Source organism: Macaca mulatta, chromosome 15, assembly GCF_049350105.2.
Source record: "Macaca mulatta isolate MMU2019108-1 chromosome 15, T2T-MMU8v2.0, whole genome shotgun sequence".
Taxonomy (NCBI): Eukaryota; Metazoa; Chordata; class Mammalia; order Primates; family Cercopithecidae; genus Macaca; species Macaca mulatta.
The window spans coordinates 36,721,616-36,738,878 of NC_133420.1; the positions used below are offsets into that span (position 1 = coordinate 36,721,616).

General features: G+C 49.1%; 1 pseudogene across 1 annotated transcript in view; it reads left to right on the top strand.

Moving 5' to 3' along the window:
* Positions 1-17,263, top strand: part of GGTA1 (glycoprotein alpha-galactosyltransferase 1 (inactive)) — a 59,901-nt pseudogene that overhangs the window by 15,820 nt on the left and 26,818 nt on the right. Inside the window, 1 exon segment of the transcript NR_132147.3 lies at positions 10,393-10,507. The product of NR_132147.3 is annotated as a glycoprotein alpha-galactosyltransferase 1 (inactive) (transcript).

Here is a 17,263-nt window from a genome sequence, read left to right on the forward strand (position 1 = left end):
AACCCCTGAAGCTGGGATGCAAGTGCAGAGTGAGACAAACTAGGCCACTCTTTCGCAGAGAGTGGGTGGAATGAGCCAGGCGCATGCAAGGAGCTGCCTGGAGCTGGAGGCAGGGCTGAAAACAGTTGGGGTTCCTGGTTCCCAGACCTGCCTGGGCCCTTGCCTGCGTGGCACAGGATTTATTCTGCACCCCCGTTTGCCTGGCACCCGTTGGAATTTGCAGACAGCTGTGTGGATCCCTGTCATCCCCACCCCAGGCATTCTTGTGTGGCTTTCTTCCCCTTTCCAGAGGTAAATGGGGCCAGAGGTGGCCAGGGGAGAGCACTGAGGGGAAAGCTGGGGCTCCAGACTGGTCTTCACATGCGGCTTTTGCTGCAGCTTCCCCTGCTCTAACTCGATGCCTTGCAGCACTTGGCAACTTCTGGCATCCATGGCGCCTTTGCTCCTGATTCTCCTCCCGCCTCTTTGGCTGTGTCCCTCAGGTTTCAGGGTGGTGCCCGTGAAGGATGCCCCATTCTGTCTTCCATTCTTCTCCTCCACACATCACACCTGCTGGCTCCCGCCCACCTTGGTTTCCCCTTTGCCTGTACGCTTGTACCTCCCAAATCGGACTCCAGCTGGGCTCTCTCTCCTGGGTCCCACTGCCAAGGTGTCTGCAGCAGGTTCCTCAAATACAACACATCGAGAACCAAACTCACCAACTGACTGTGGAACAGGGGGAGCAGAGCGGAGCTTTGCAAACTTCAGTGGTCTTCCAGATCATCTGGACAACCGGTTCATGCAGAGATTCCCGGGTCCCACCAGGGACTTTCTGACTCCATTGGGCTGCAGCCGTGGCCTGGTGGTCTGCATTTCTATTAGCTCCAGGTGATGCTAACCCTGTTGGCTGCTTGCCACCCATATTTTGAGCAGTGGACTAGATTCACTTGGCTGACCTCTGTATCCCATTGCTTACTATTATTGTTATTCTTACTATCCATTTTTATTTTTATTTTACTTTTAGAGACAGGGTCTCACTCTATCACCTAGACTGAAGTGCAGTGGTGTGATCACAGCTCACTACAGCCTCAACCTTCCAGGCTAAAGCAATCTTCCTGCCTCAGGCTCCCAAACAGCTGGGATTACAGGCACATACCACCATGCCTGGCTAATTTTTATGTTTTTGTTTGTTTGTTTATTTTTGTGGAGACGGGGTCTCACTATGTTGCCCAGGCTGGTCTTGAACTCCTGGACTTAAGCGATCCTCCAACCTGGGCCTCCCAAAGTGCTAGGGCTTACAGGCAGGAACCACCTTGCCTGGCCACCATCCATTTTTAAAGTAGTTAGCATTTATTGAACGTTTAGGTGCCAAGCCCTGTAAAAGGCATGCTTTTTAATTTACAAATATGTAATGAGTGCAAGATGTTTTTTCATTGGTGCAAAACATGCAAAAGTGACTGTCCCCAAATCTGATACTCCAGTAGAGGAAGAAAGAAATCTAAAAGATCAATAAGTAAACTACAAAAGGTTAGAAAGTAATTTTAAGTGAGGGAAGGTATTGCCCGGAAGGTGACATTAAAGCAAAGTTTGAAAGAGAATTTGTTTCATGTAACCTGAGGTCACAAGATGGTACTTCCTTCATTTTTCTCAAACCATTGCTGCTTTTCTAAAACCAACCAAACAAAAAAGCAGAGTCTTGCTCTCCAGGCTGGCATGCAGTGGTGCACTCATGGCTCACTGAAGCCTCGATCCTCTGGGCTCAAGCCATCCTCCCACCTCAGCCTCCCTAGTAGCTGGGACTACAGGCATATGCCACTGTGCCTTGCTAATTTTTGTATTTTTTGTAGAGATGGGGTTTCACCATGTTGCCCAGCCTGGTCTCGAATTCCTGGGCTCAAGGTATCCATCTGCCTCCCTCTCCCAAAGTGCTGAGATTACAGGAATGAGCCACCACGCCTGGCCCACTGCTGCTTTCTTATCTTCCAGCGCATTCCACTGGTTTAGGTGTTTACTCTTTCACTTGGACATCAGCTGGTAGCTCCCTGGCCGCTCTCCCTGGGTGGAGAATTTCCTTCTTCCCTCCACCCTCACCCGGCAGCCGAGTGAGCCTTCTGAAAAGAAAATCAGGTAACGCCCTTTGCTGATGTCACTCAAGGACTCCCCAGGACCTTCAGACTGAGAGGCAGATTCCTGCTAAGCTTCCGGGTGACCTTGCCCCCTACTGTGCTCTCCACCCTTCAGCTGCTCTGGATGAGAACTTCTCAATTTCCTGTCCTCACCAAACCACCCATCCTTGGCTCCTTCCCTTTTGTGCAAGTAGGGTAAGCACCTTCTGCCTGTCACAGGGGCACCCCACTCTGGCCCCCACGGGGACGCTCTTCAACTCTTCAACAACTGTCCTCTCCTCTGAATCTTCACACTTTCTCCTTGGCTTGGCCTCATCCAGGGTCCCCCACTGCCTGTGGCACACCCGGGAGCATTTCCCTTTCTCTAGCTGACAGCCTGTCCCCAGTCCTTCCCAGACAAGCTTCTTGAAAGAATCTCTTATGTGGACTGACGTCACTTCCTCACCTGACATTCCCTCCTCCACCCACTGCATTCTTGGCTCTGTACTTCCACGAGTCCCCCTGTTGCCAGCTATCCCGGGGGCCCGCCCTCTCTCCACGCCCTACCCCATGTAGAATGCTGTCTTCCACTCCCTCTTGGTAATTCCCAGAGCTGAGTCTCAACAGAGTGGCGGCATCTCTCCTGGACAGCCCACAGGCTCCCTAAACCCAGCAGGTGCTCCCTGTCCCAGGGAGGCATTTCTCCCCTTCCTATGCGCACTCTCCCCTCCTCTTTAATCCCTCTCTAGAAAATCCTGGTCAAATACAGATGCTGTAAGGAGCCTATCCACTTTCCTCTTTCTCAGGAACAACCTCTTTCCTTCTTTTTTTTTTTTTTTGTGATGGAGTCTCACTCTGTTGCCCAGGTTGGAGTGCAGTGGCACCATCTCGGCTCACTGCAACCTCCACCTCCTGGACTCAAGTGATTCTCCCGCCTCAGCCTCCTGAGTAGCTGGGATTACAGGCCTCTGCCACCATGCCCAGCTAATTTTTTTTTAAAATATATTTTTAATAGAGACGGGGTTTTACCATGTTGGCCAGGCTGGTCTTGAACTCCTGACCTCAAGTGATCCACCTGCCTTGGCCTCCCAGAATGCTGGGATTACAGGCATGAGCCACCGTGCCCAGTCTGCTTTTAACTCTATAATTGAATGTACTCAGTTTGGGGCAATTTGTCAAGGCAGTGTTAGGAAACTAATCCACTGTCCATCTGTCCGTCCACCCTCCTGTCCATTCCTCAGCTCCCCCTCCACACCATGCTCCATGTGAGGATCCCCAGGCACCCCACTGCTGCCCTTGAGAACTTCCATGGGGAGGGCATGCTGGGTCCTGGCATCCTGAGACAAGCGCCGCACAGGGACTGTGGGACTTTAAGGGGAGAACTAGTTCCAGCCAGGAAGGGGATCTCTGAGGAGCTGGTGTTTGGATTTTGAAGGCTGCGCATTCACCAGGCAGGTTTGCTGAGCAAGAGAGAACAGGCTCTCCACAGCCACCAAGCCCTGCGGGTCCCCACCAAGTCCTCGCCACCCTGAAAACAACAAATCAAAGAGCCACAAGGAGTCCTGGGGATGCTGGGAATGAATGTCAGCTTCAACCTCCTTCATGCCGGGATGGGAGCTGTGAGGCTCAGACAGGGAAAAGCCCTTGCCTGAGGCCACATGGCCCGTGGAACTGTGTCATTGGACTTAGAAAGCATTTTGAAGACCTTTTTTTTTGAGACAGAGTCTCGATTTGTCACCCAGGCTGGAGTGCAGTGGTGCAATGTCAGCTCACTGCAACCTCCGCCTCCCAGGTTCAAGCAATTCTCCCACCTCAGCCTCCCAAGTACCTGGGATTACAGGCGTCTGCCACCACGACTGGCTCATTTTTGTATTTTTAGTAGAGATGGGGTTTCACCATGTGGGCCAGGCTGGTATTGAACTCCTGATCTCAGATGATCCACCCGTCTCGGCCTCTCAAATGCTGGGATTATAAGTGTGAGCCACTGTGCCCGGCCCAGACAATTATCTTAATTTAAGGCTGTAAAAAAATTTGACTTCAATCTGATTTTGGCAGAAGTTCCCCAGTTTACCACAGACCCCACCACTCCTGATTGCCTTACATCTGGTCAGATTCACACACTCCTACTGCCTGCCTGGCCCCTGAAGCCTTTCACTCAGTATTCATTCAACAACTATCTGTTGAGGTTGGCGCAGTGGCTCACGCCTGTAATCTCAATACTTTGGGAGGCTGAGGCAGGTGGATCACTTGAGGTCAGGAGTTCAAGACCAGTCTGGCCAACATGGCAAAACCTCGTCTCTACTAAAAATACAAAAATTAGCGAAGTGTGATGGTGCAGGCCTGTAATGTCAGCTACTCAGGAGGTTGAGGCAGGAGAATTGTTTGAACCCGGGAGGCGGAGGTTGCAGTGAGCCAAGATTGCGCTACTACACTCCAGCCTGGGCAATGGAGAAACTCAATCTCAAAATGAGGGGGAAAAAAAAAAGAGCAAAAACACACATATCTATTGAGCATCTAATGGGTGTCAGGTACTGTTCTAGGTACTGGGAAAACCCAGCAGTGAATGAGAAGGTAAGACTGCATTTCTAGTGACAAGCCCCTGCCTTGTACCACATCCATTAGCATCCCAGTTTGGTCTGGCTTCACCACCAGGGGTAGAAGAGGTTAAGGTGAGATAGAATCGTGGAAAAATCCCACCTTTGTCTTCCACTGGATTTGTGGCTGAAAACATACAACTCTGCAAGGTTCTTGCCTGATCTTCAATTTCTTTCTTGTAACTTGGAACTATAATATTTGCCCTATTTACCTTCTAGGGTTATATGAAAGTCAGGTAGGGTTTTGTAGATGGCAATAGTCAGGGCCTGACTGTGACATTGAGGGAAATGAGATCTTACCTGTTTAAGACACAGCTCTGCCCTGAGGCAGGGGGCTGTCTTGCGTGGCTTCTGGAGACTCTCTCAACCCAGGGGAGTGGTGAGGTCTCCCAGAAGGGCGAGAGCAGCCTTCTGGATCAGATTGTGATCAGAGAAACCAGGTGCCTCTTTCTCACCTCCATCTGGGGCCATCAGCTCAGGAGGTGGTAGGAGGAACTCGGGGCAGGAGGACAGCAGAGGTTCCTTGGTTGGGAAATCCTCCACCCAGCTGTGTCTGGCGCTCAAGCGCAGGCTGCTATCGGTGCCTGGAACCTTGCCCCTCGTGTGGGAGCTCCTCATACCTCTTAGAAGGTAAGACTTACAGTACAAACCCTTCTGACTGCAGTTGTTTATTTGATAGGCCTTCACCAAGATCATGGCAGCTGAGACTCACGGGTCTGTGGCAACCCTCAACAATCATGGATACATGTTAGAAACCTCCCCTTTCTCCCTTCCCCCTCATCCAGGACCGATACGGTCAAAAGGTATATTTGATACACAAATGTAAAACTGAGTGAAAGACAACATTGGATTAATTGAACACCAGACACTAACAATTAGTTATTGAACAACTTGAGACACTGCTGATACTTTTGAAGGACTATCCCCTTTAATTCTTGCAGTAATCAGTTTCATGTAATAGCATTTACCATGTGCTAGCTGCCCTCCAAGTGCTATGACTGTCATTTTACAGATGTAGAAATGGAGGCACAGAGAAGTCAGTTGCCCAGAACTGCACAGCATAAGGGGCAGAACCAAGACTCACATCCAGGCAGCCAGGCCTAAGTCTATGCTCATAACCACCACGTTCTGCAGCCCCTCAACTGCCCTGAGAGGTGGGGATTATGATTATCCCCTTTACACAGATCAGGAAATCAACAAATTGCTCTCTTACTTGCAAGCATCATCAAGCACGACTTTTTCGACCGCTCTAAACATGTTTAGGATTAAATGAATAGTGACAACTTGCAACCTTTGTGTCTGTAGCATTCTTTGCCAAGAACACTTAATCCTCACACCTCCACAGAGGTAAGCAGGGTGGAGATCGTGACCTTCAAGTTTCCCAGCAGGAAGTGACCTGGGACAGGAAGCCAGGGCTCTTTACATTTGGGCTGTAGCTGCCTCTACAACACTGAGGCCGTACAATTCTCTGACTCAGGATGTGGGAGATGGACAGATATTGAACGCTGGCTGCTATCTGATAGATCTATGGGCTGTTTGGGCTGTAATGATGAGATTAGTCGACTCGGGGCTAGGCGTGGTGCCAAGCTCTTACCTGGGCAGCCTCTGGACAGCTTGGATCAGCAAGACTCCAGCCCGAGGCTTGTTTGCTACAGTTCTCTGCCTTTCAATTAAGGAATGACCCTAAATGTGTGCTCCTTTGTTTTGAGAGACTGAGGATGAAAGTGTATCAGGGAAGGCGGAGGGCTGTGTTTGAATTTTCTAGAAGCTGAATTGCCTCCCTTCCAGGTTTGCATGCTCTCTGCCGAGCTGCGGCTGACCACCCACAAGCCTTATTCATCAGATCAGTAGTGTTCCCTGGAGGCACCTGGGTAGGAAGAACAGCACTGGCTGCAAGGAAAAGAGGTCCGAGCTGGTGACCTCGAATGAGTCACTGAGACCCTCAGAGCCTCTGTTGACCTTTGAAAATAGTGAAGGGCCCTGTTCTACCACTTCACGGGTCATTGTGCGGATCCACTGAGATAAAAGAAAGAGGCTGTTCTGTAAACTGCAAAGTGGGAGGCACATGAGACCTGGGATCAGCGCTTCCTCATGGAGAGGACCAGTTTATCTCATCCTAGCGCTTTAGGTTTCATAATCAAGTTTTCTTTCCTTCCCCACTGACCATAGGTCCATGAATGGCTTTTAAAATTATTTTTATTTTCTTTCTTTTGTTTTTTTTGAGATGGAGTCTCGCTCTGTCACCCAGGCTGGAGTGCAGTTGCGTGATCTTGGCTCACTGCAACCTCCACTCCCCCTCCGTGGGTTCAAATGATTCTCCTGCCTCAGCCTCCGGAATAACTGGGACTACAGGCACGTGCCACCACACCCAGCTGATCTGGTAAATTTTTCAAATTTGTTTTTTTGAGATGGAGTTTTGCTCTGTTGCCCAGGCTGGAGTGCAGTGGCACAATCTCGCCTCACTGCATCCTCCACCTCCCAGGTTTAAGCAATTCTCTTGTCTTTGCCTCCCGAGTAGCTAGGATTACAGGCATACACTACCATGCCCAGCTGATTTTTGTATTTTTGTAGAGATGAAGTTTCACCATGTTGGCCAGGCTGGTCTTGAACTCCCAACCTCAGGAGATCCACCCGCCTCAACCTCTCAAAGTGCTGGAATTACAGGCATGAGCCACCATGCCCAGTGATTTTTTAATTATTTTTTTGAGATGGGGTCTCATTCTGTCTCCCAAGCTGGAGTGCAGTGGTGCAATTTGGTTCCCTGCAACCTCCGCCTCCTAGGCTCAAGCGATCCTCTCACCTCAGTCTCCTGAGTACCTGGGACTACAGGCATATGCCACCATGCCCAGCTCATTTTTACAGTTTTTGTGGAGATGGGCTGTCACTATATTGCCTAGGCTGGTCTCCATTTCCTGGGTTCAATTGATCCTACCACCTCAGCCTCCCAAAGTGCTGGGATTACAGGCCTGAGCCACCGTGCCCAGCCTTTTAGATGGTTTTAACACAACAGATTGTCCCTGAGCCCCTCCTGAGGTATTTGTGGTGCCTGGGATTGGGGATGCAGGGCCCACCCATGGTCCTGTGGCCCTAGCAGGGAAAGACAGTGCCCAAGAGAGCTCAGCTCCCAGAAGGAAGATTTCTGTTACTTTTTATTCTTTTGTTTTGTTTTGTTTTGTTTTGTTTTTTTTGAGACAGAGTTTCACTCTTGTTGTCCAGGCTGGAGTGCAATGGTGCGATCTCAGTTCACCGCAACCTCTACCTCGTGGGTTCAAGCGATTCTCCTGCCTCAGCCTCCCGAGTAGCTGGGATTACAGGCATGTGCCACCATGCCCGGCTAATTTTGTATTTTTAGTAGAGACGGGGTTTCTCCATGTTGATCACGCTAGTCTCAAACTCCCGACCTCAGGTGATCCACCCACCTTGGCCTCCCACAGTGCTGGGATTACAGGCGTGAGCCACTGTGCCCAACCACTTTTTATTCTTTTTTTTTTTTTTTTTTTTTTTTTTTTTTTTGAGACGGAGTCTTGCTCTGTCACCAGGCTGGAGTGCAGTGGTGCAATCTCGGCTCACTGTAACCTCCGCTTCCCAGGTTCAAGTGATTCTCCTGCCTCAGCCTCCCGAGTAGCTGGGACTATAGGCATGTGCCACCACACCTGGCTGATTTTTTTGTATTTTTAATAGAGACGGGGTTTCACCATGTTGGCCAGAATGGTCTCGATCTCTTGAACTCATGATCCACCTGCCTCAGCCTTCCAAAATGCTGGGATTACAGGCATGAGCCACCACACCCAGCCCATTTTTTATTCTTAACATTCATACAAAACGGGCACATTTGTGATGCATTTTCACAAAGTGGACACATGTGTGTAATCACTACCTGAAACAGCACATGACCAGCCCCCCCAGAACTTCCCTGGGCTGGCCCCAGTCAGCACCGCCCCTAAGGAAGCTGTCTTGACTTCTACTACCACAAGTTAGTTTTGCCTTTTTGTTTGTTTGTTTTTCATTTGTTTGTTTTCAGACAGAGTCTCGCTCTGTAGCTCAGGCTGGAGTGCAGTGGTGCAATCTCGGCTCACTGCAACCTCCGCCTCCGGGTTCAAGCGATTCTCCTGTCTTAGCCTCCTGAGTAGCTGGGATTACAGGCACACGCCACCACACTCAGCTAATTTTTGTATTTTTAGTAGAGACGGGGTTTCACCATGTTGGTCAGGCTGGTCTCAAACTGCTGACCTCAGGTAATCCACCTACCTCAGCCTCCCAAAGTGCTGCAGGCATGAGCTGCCACCACCCCCTGCCAGTTTTGCCTATTTTTGAACTTTAAATAAATGGAATCATCCAGTGTGTACATTTTATGCCAGGTTTCTTTCACTCAGCGCTGTGCGTGTGAGATTTTCCTTGTTGACGTGAGTAGCTGTAGCTCGCTCATTCTCTTTGCTCTAGATAGAATCCCACTGTGGGACTAGGTGACAATTTACCTGTTCTGATGATAGGCCTTGGGGGAGCATCCAGTTTGGGGTGTGCTATGAGTATTCTAATGCATGTGTCTTGGTGAACATCCACACACTTTCTTTTGAGTGTGGAACTGGGAGCAGAATGACAGGATAGGAAAGTGTGCATCTGTCTGGCTTAAACAGATATCCACAGGAAGGATTTAAGCAAGGTATTAGGAAGAAGTTCTGGACCCTAAAGGTTGTGGCCAACTAACTCATGCCCTTAAGAGGTGGAAGCTGTAAAATTTCCTTCTAGGGAACGGGAGGAAGAGGCTGGATTAGGCACTACTGAGCGACCAGGGGGCCAGTCGTTGACTCCTTCCTGTCCAGCTTTGGTCCCCTGTCTTCCGTCTGGGGTTTCCAGACTGTACTCCCTGGAGGTGTCTCAGCCATGTGGGAGGATGAAGAAGGGGCTTTGAGTGTCATTTCCCTGCTTTAGCCAAAGGGTTCCATGTGTTCTTTTTCAGGTCGTGGGGGTTCTGAGAATGACTTTATTTGCTTTTTGAAAAAGTCTAAGCTGTTTCGACGCTGGAAAATCTACTGCCCGTAGGTCCCTTCCAGCTGCAAGATTCTATTTTGGGAGCAGGAGGAGGGTATGGGAAGGGTTAAGCATTATTCAGCCGAAGAGCAGAGTTGAGCCTCGGTGACCTTTCACAGTTCTTGTAGTGTGCTTTGTGATGTGGGAGATTCCGTAACATTCTATAAAAATGTAGTGTTCAAACCAAACAGCGACTTCTGAAGCCTAAAAGATGAAGAGGAAGGACTTAACTTTGAGGAACATTTAGGTAGAATTTCCACGAGTCTTGAGGACTCTCAAGATAGCCCTGTATCCACTCCCCTCTGGTGTGTGTGTGTTTGTATGTGTGTTTTACTGTCTCCATTGGCTGCTCCTAGGAGCAGTCACTTGAGGTTGTTTGGGTTCAGAATGGTTCCCATTTTAACCCAGGAGTGTGTGATGTGGGCCCCCTGGCTGCCCCTCTCAAGGGTGGGTGGTGGCCTTTCCTCCTCCCATACTAGGCCCAGTTTGGACCATGGTTTTGCTTGGCAAGGAGGCTGGGCCGCTCCTAGATCCAGAGAGGGACATTTCTGCCTTGGTACACAGCTCTGAGTCAACAGGCGTGATAAACAGCCCATTTCCCAAGGCCTGCAAGGAACAAAGGCCCTGGCCGCTGAGGGCTCTGTCTACTCCCTATCTGCTGAGGCAGCTGTTTATTCTTTTGACAGGAGTTGAAACCAGCATCTTCCCTTCATCTGAGTCCTGCCTCCTTCTGCAGAAGGGAGCTCAAAAGAACTTTGTTGTTTTGCCTTTTACTCTGGGGTGAAAGCAGCAGACGATAAGGTATGTGAGATGGTGAAATGATTTGCTTCTGCCACACTGGGGTCACTGGTGAATCCCCCTAACTCTCTCGGTGGCCCCTTCAGTAGTTTTGGAAGGGGACCAAGTCCTTGTCTCTCCAGCAGTGGATCTGGAAGCAGGATGCTGGCTCAGGGACTTCACTGTAAGTTCAGCTTTATTTTGCTCTCCCGGCAGGACCTCACAGGGCTGCAGCTGCAGCCTGGAGTTTTTCCTGAAGGATTTGAGGTGTTAATGCAGGAGCAGGGGACAAGAATTGGGGCCCAGGGGTGAAGTTATGGATGGAGGCAGAGCCCTCTCAGAATTGTGTAGCATCTTTCATTTATCTTACACTGGTTCTCTGGGAAAAACCCTTGCAGTGATTTCTAGACCAGGCAGCATGGAAAAGCTGGCTGGATCCAGCCTTTAGATTTCCCAAAGGGGATTCGAGAGAAAGCACTATAAGATATACTTCAGAGAACAGGTCGTTCCATTTGAGATGGCTGGAGCGACAGTGGGCCGTGTATTTAGTCTGAGACCTGTTTCTTATTTTCCTATGTCTGTTTCCTCTGACCCTTATAATGAAAAACATAACCAGAGACAACCTTCCATGCACCTACCCTGCTTCCCGGTGAATTGTACCATGGAAGCATTTCCTTTTAAGACCCACCAGCTCACTGAGGTTTTAAGAAAATACAGCACTCTTCCTCCTTACACCCAGCACCATCCGTATGCCAAGGGCTGGGCCTGGGAGGCAGGCATTTTAAATCTGGCACCAAGACTTCTGGGCATGCCCAGTGATCTCCGGCAAGCTATGCCCCTTTGCTAAAGCTCAGTTTCCTCAGCTAAAAAACCACACTAAGGCCACCGCACTGACCATCATGAGGAATAAACAAGATGCTGTGTGTGAGGACACCCCACACCAGGCACACAGAAGGTGCCTGGAAATGCTAGGAGAGTTGAGCCGATGCTCACCAGCTTGTCCAAGGAAGAGCTGGCCCCACAGCGATTAACCCACGCAGAAGTCTTCATGTTTCCTAGAGCAACAGAGTGGTTAAAAGAGAGGGCACTGGGGCCTGGCTCCCTGGATTTGAACCCCAACTCCACCACTTTGTGCTATGTGACAACGGGGCAAGTTACTTCACTTTTCTGAGCCTCTGTTTTTATGTCTGTAAAATGGGGATAATAATAGAGTAACTTCACGGGGTTGTCATGGGGCTTAACTAAGAGACTCCTGAAAAGGGGTTTAGCCCAGGGCCTGACCTGGCCTGGCTCGATCAGGGAAAATCCAGGTGTTGCAGGACTTGAAGCTGATTCCATCTGGGGAGACCTCTTTAAGGAAAAGAATGGGCCGGGCGCGGTGGCTCACGCCTGTAATCCCAGCACTTTGGGAGGCTGAGGCAGGCAGATCACGAGGTGAGGAAATTGAGACCATCCTGGCTAACACGGTGAAACCCCATCTCTACTAAAAATACCAAAAAAAAAAAATCGCTTCTCGGCCTTTTGGCTAAGATCAAGTGTAAAAATACCAAAAAAAATTTGCCAGGCATGGTGGTGGGCACCTGTAGTCCCAGTTACTCGGGAGGCTGAGGCATGAGAATGGCATGAACCCAGGAGGCGGAGCTTGCAGTGAGCCAAGATCGCACCACTGCACTCCAGCCTGGGCAACAGAGCCAGACTCCATCTCAAAAAGAAAAGAAAAGAAAAGAAAAGAAAAGAATGCAAAGTTGCAAATACAATGTTAGGTGTGGAAGTAAGTGTCTGAAATATGAGAAGCAATATCACAACAAATAACAAAAACTGACAAACATTCCAAATGTAACAAAATCCAGAAAACAATGACATAAAACGATGTAAAAGTAATACAAAAATGGTTAGTATTACTTAACTGCCTGTTGCATCTGTCATGTTTGAGCTACATACTCTTTGCCACATTATCTGACAACAGTTTTCTAGAATCATTTCCAATAAAAGAGAAAAGACAGATAAATCAGTTTCGCCTGTGGCATGGTTAATCAATGGGTGCATTTTATTACTGAGAGTTTAGAGGAGTTTCTTTTAGCTTCCCAACTTGTTATTGGCGATGCCACATCTGTAAAGTCTTTTGACAGTTTCTCAGGTGGCTCCAGCCAGATCATGAGAAAACTCAGCTCTGGATCCTTGCTAGGCACAGTGAGGCAGCTGAACCTGGGTGGAGCATGAGGTGGCTGTGAGACCTGGATCATAGTGACTCCTGAGCAGGGAGCAGAGAGAGCAGTGTGTAGTTCATCTCCTTCTCCTTGAGGCCAAAGGAGGAGGGGCCCAGGTGCTCAACAAAGTCCACCTGGGACAGGTTGTTCCTGGGACCTAGGTGGGTGTGCAGGTAATGGGTCAGCATCCCAGCTCAGCCTGCAGCCCCTGGACAGGCACTGAGGCTAGAGAGTGACTCTTCCAGGCAGGGCAGCACTCTTTCCCTCTGGGAAGCATTTGGGGCTTTCTCATGCTCACCCTAATGGGAAAACAAGCCCAGTCTTGCAAGGGGTCCTGCGCACATGAGGACCTGACACCTAAGCTTCGTTAGCTCCTGGTAAGTCAGCCTCTCCACTCAGTGCATGTTGGTTGGTGGTTCCTACGCATGATCTGAGCCAAAAGGCTGAGAAGTGATAGTTGATGAATCCTATCATTTGCTCATCACACCAAGGAGCCAGTGTAGGTCACTGCAGCAGGGTGAGCTCTATGTGGCTAAAAGAATAACCCTCTTAAAAAATGCGGTTTCCAGCCCTGAGGTTGATTTCTCACGCATGTCCTGGGTCCATCAGAGAAGCCTAATGGGGCATCTTAGCTCCAAAGGACTTGTTTCAGGGACAAGGAGTCTGAGGCCAGAGAAACTCATGACCCCAGTTTAGAAAGCTGGCCTTGTGTTGGCGCTGGGGCTGTCCTGCAGGACTATGACAAGGCTGGGGACGGGGGGCGGGCAGGGATGGAGCAGGGAGGTGGGGTGGGGTGCGAATGGAGGAGCAGCCGGTCTGGTCAAAGCTGTGTTCCCGGGATAGAGCGGGGCGTGGAGCTGACTTTATCACAACATGCAGTTGGCGTGTGGACTTGCCCCGACTGTTCTGAGAGGTGCTGCCCATCGAGATTCCTCTCTCACATGAACTCACAGCTCTGCTTTCACACCAAGCTCTGAGCCATGCATTTCTGAATCTCTCCCATTAAAAAAGCATCATCGTTATTATAGGTACTGTGTGTGGAGCATTAACAGATCATGGGCACAGTATGCTTTCAAGAACCGATTGAGGAGGGTGTTAGAATCTCCATCTTGTATATGTAAATAGAGGCCCAGAGCATTAAAGGAACTTGCCCAACATGTACATCTAGGATTCTGCTGATTTAAAAGTCTTTGCACTTAGCCTAATTTTCACCTGGAATGCTGGAGCTGAAACATTCTCCTTTATAATCAAGGATATGGAGGACTAAAGACTAGAGTCTTGTCCAAGGTCATCAACACCCAGTTAATTACTGCACTCTTCCCCATCCCCTTGTCTGTTTTCCTTCTCTTTGCAACACTGTCACTACCTGACATTATATATCCTGTTGAGTCTCTTGTCTCCCATTGGAACAGAAGCTCTATGATAATCTTGTTCACTAAAGCATCTCTAGTTCCAAAAACCGTCTGGTGCACAGTAGCCTAGTTCCATGTTTGTTGATGAGTCCATGGCAGAGCAGAACTGAAGTGCCTCAGAACTCTCCTTACTCATTTCTTTACCCCAAACACTTGTGTTACAGGAAGGGGTTCTGGATCCAGACCCCAAGAGAGGGTTCTTGGATCTCACTCAAGAAAGAATTGAGGGTGAATCTGTAAAGTGAAAGCAAGTTTATTAGGGAAGTAGAGGAATAAAAGAATGGCTACTCCATAGGCAGAGCAGCCCTAAGGGTTGCTGGTTACCCATTTTTGTGGTTATTTCTTGATTATATGCTAAATAAGGGATGGATTATTCTTGCCTCCCCTTTTTAGACATATAGGGTAACTTCCTGACATTGCCATGTCAGGAAGGTATTTGTAAACTGTCATGATGCTGATGGGAGTGTAGCAGTGAGGATGACCGAGGTCACTCTCATCGCCATCTTGGTTTTGGTGGGTTTTAGCTGGCTTCTTTACTGCAGCCTATTTTACCAGCAAGGTCTCTATGACATGCATCTGGTGCTGATTTCCTGTCTCATCCTGTGACTTACAATGCCTTAACCATCTGGGAATGCAGCTCAGTGGGTTTCAGCCTTATTTTACCCAGCTCCCATTCAAGATGGAGTTGCTGTGGTTCAAAGGGCTCTGACACTTGTGGGAGCCAGGGCCCGTGCCAGTCTGGACCCATCACAATAGCCTGAAAGTGATTAGGGCTCAAGAGGAGGAGGGGTGGGCTCTAGGGGCCTGATGTAGGAATCCCAGGCTGGGAGGAGAATTCTTTAGCCTGCAGAGAGGTGGAGCCTGCGGAGAAGGCTTAGTTTGTCCTGCCACCACTTTCACCCTGCAGGATTCCTGCTCTCCGTGATAATGGCTTTTCCATGGCCTCTGAGTGCATGGCATTCAGCTGAGAGGTTCACCTTTTCCTCTGACGTGAGATGGAGAAGATAGGATCTGCTATAATTCCTTTCAGAGTGGAATTCTGTTTGGAAGGAATACCTTGGCTTCACCCAGTTGGGGTGGAACTGTGAGATTCTCGGAGGGTGTGTGTGTTGTTCTGTGTGAGAAGGATTGCAGGTGGGTGGTAGGGAAGAATTCATTTATGGGCCATATGGAAAAGTCTGTCTGACACTCCAGGGAAAGAGAAACGGAAAAGGAGGAGGGTAAGGGTAGAGTGAGGAAGGTGGAGAAATGACAGGCTGAACAACGTGACCCTGCCTTGCAAAATGCCTCTACATTTTTAGCATAATCTGCACATGTTCCAGGAATGGGGGTGAGAGTGGTTGCATTTGGGAAGCTGTGCAGGCACTGAGTTCTGCTTAACTGAGTTCTACAAATGGTCTGGGGTCATAGAATGGATTCAAAGAGAAAGTACAAGAGTATTAATGCAGAGGGTCTGAGAGATGGCAGGAGGGCTCTGGACCATTGCAGGCTGTGCAACTGGGGCTGGCCAAGTTCACCCAGTTCTCTGAGGGGTGAGACCCAGGGGACATCAGGGTTCCACTCTCCCACTTAAGACAGGGTGTTAATACTTGACAGGTCCTAATTCTGTGCTCCACCCCTTGAAAGGAGAATTTTAAAACTTTTCTTTTTCACTCCTCTCCTCTCCTCTCTTCTCCTCTCCTCTTCTCTCCTCTCCTCTCTTCTCCTCTCTTCTCTCTCTCTCTCTCTCTCCCCTTCTCTCTTTCTCTCTTTCTCTCTTTCTTTCTTGCAGGATCTCACTCTGTCGCCCAGGCTGGAGTGCAGTGGCTTGATCACGGCTCACTGTAGCCTGGACCTTCCCAGGCTCTGGTGATCTTCTTACCTCAGCTTCCCCAGTAGCTGGACTACAGGTATGCACCTTCACACCCAGTTACTTTTTGTATTTTTTGTAGAGAGGGAGTTTCCCCACGTTGACCAGGCTGGTGTCGAACTCCTGGGCTCAAGCAATCCGCCCATCTTGGCCTCCCAAAATGCTGGGATTACAAGCATGAGCTACTGTGCCTGGCCCAAACCCATGTTTCTTACTGGTGGATAGGACAGTGAACCACCAATCTTCAGAATTACACAGTTGAAAATTCAGAGAGACAAACACACAAGGGAAGAAATTTTAGACCACGTTGGCTGCCAAATGCCTCATATTTTGGCCAGAGAGGAAAAAAAAATGTTTTAAAAGACCCATTGGCCACCCTGCCAACCCTTCCTCCCTGGAGGTTTGGATTCCAGATTCCGGAAGCATGTCACTGCCTATTTGTAATGCTTTGCTAAAGGATGCAAAATGGGCTCATTCGGACAGCTTCCATTTGTAAGTCTTTTTTTTTTTTTTTTTTTTTTTTTTTTGAGATGGAGTCTTGCTCTGTCACCTAGGCTGGAGTACAGTGGTGCGATCTCGGCTCACTGCAGCCTCTGCCTCCCAGGTTCAAGTGATTCTCCTGCCTCAGCCTCCCAAGCAGCTGGGATTACAGGCACGTGCCACAACACCCAGCTAATTTTTGTATTTTTAGTACAGAAGGGGTTTTGCCATGTTGGCCAGGCTGGTCTCGAACTCCTAACCTCAAGTGATTCGCCCACCTCAGCCTCCCAAAGTGCTGAGATTTCAGGCGTGAGCCACTGCACCCGGCCATCCAATTGTAAGTCTTCAACAAGAGTGACGATTGACCACAGCAAAAAAGGAGGCAGATTCAAGCCATATATGAGCTCCAGAAAGAAGTGGGCTTCGAGAGTTGCTTCTGATGCTAATTTTTGGAATTAAAAAAAATCATAAACACTTGTGTATTTGGAGATGGGATTTGGAGGTATGTCTGATTTGGGCTATCCCTGATGTAAGCGCCAATGTTTCCAACCGTGAGAGTTTTCACCTTTCTCTGCCTAACATTCCTTACAACTTGCATTTGATCCTCAACAGGTGGGGTCCGCAAGACTAGGGACACACACAGCCAGCCTCTGTTGCCTCCTCAGCACACTCGGGGGGTTGTAGCAGTGCCTGGGGCTTGATCAAACAAAGAGAATCAAAGTCACGTCCCACTTCTGAGGTATCCTTAATCAGGCTGAGACACAGAACAGATGGGTAAATCTTTAGAGTTCCTCATTTGCATTTATTTGCACTTCATTGTATAACAGGTTCT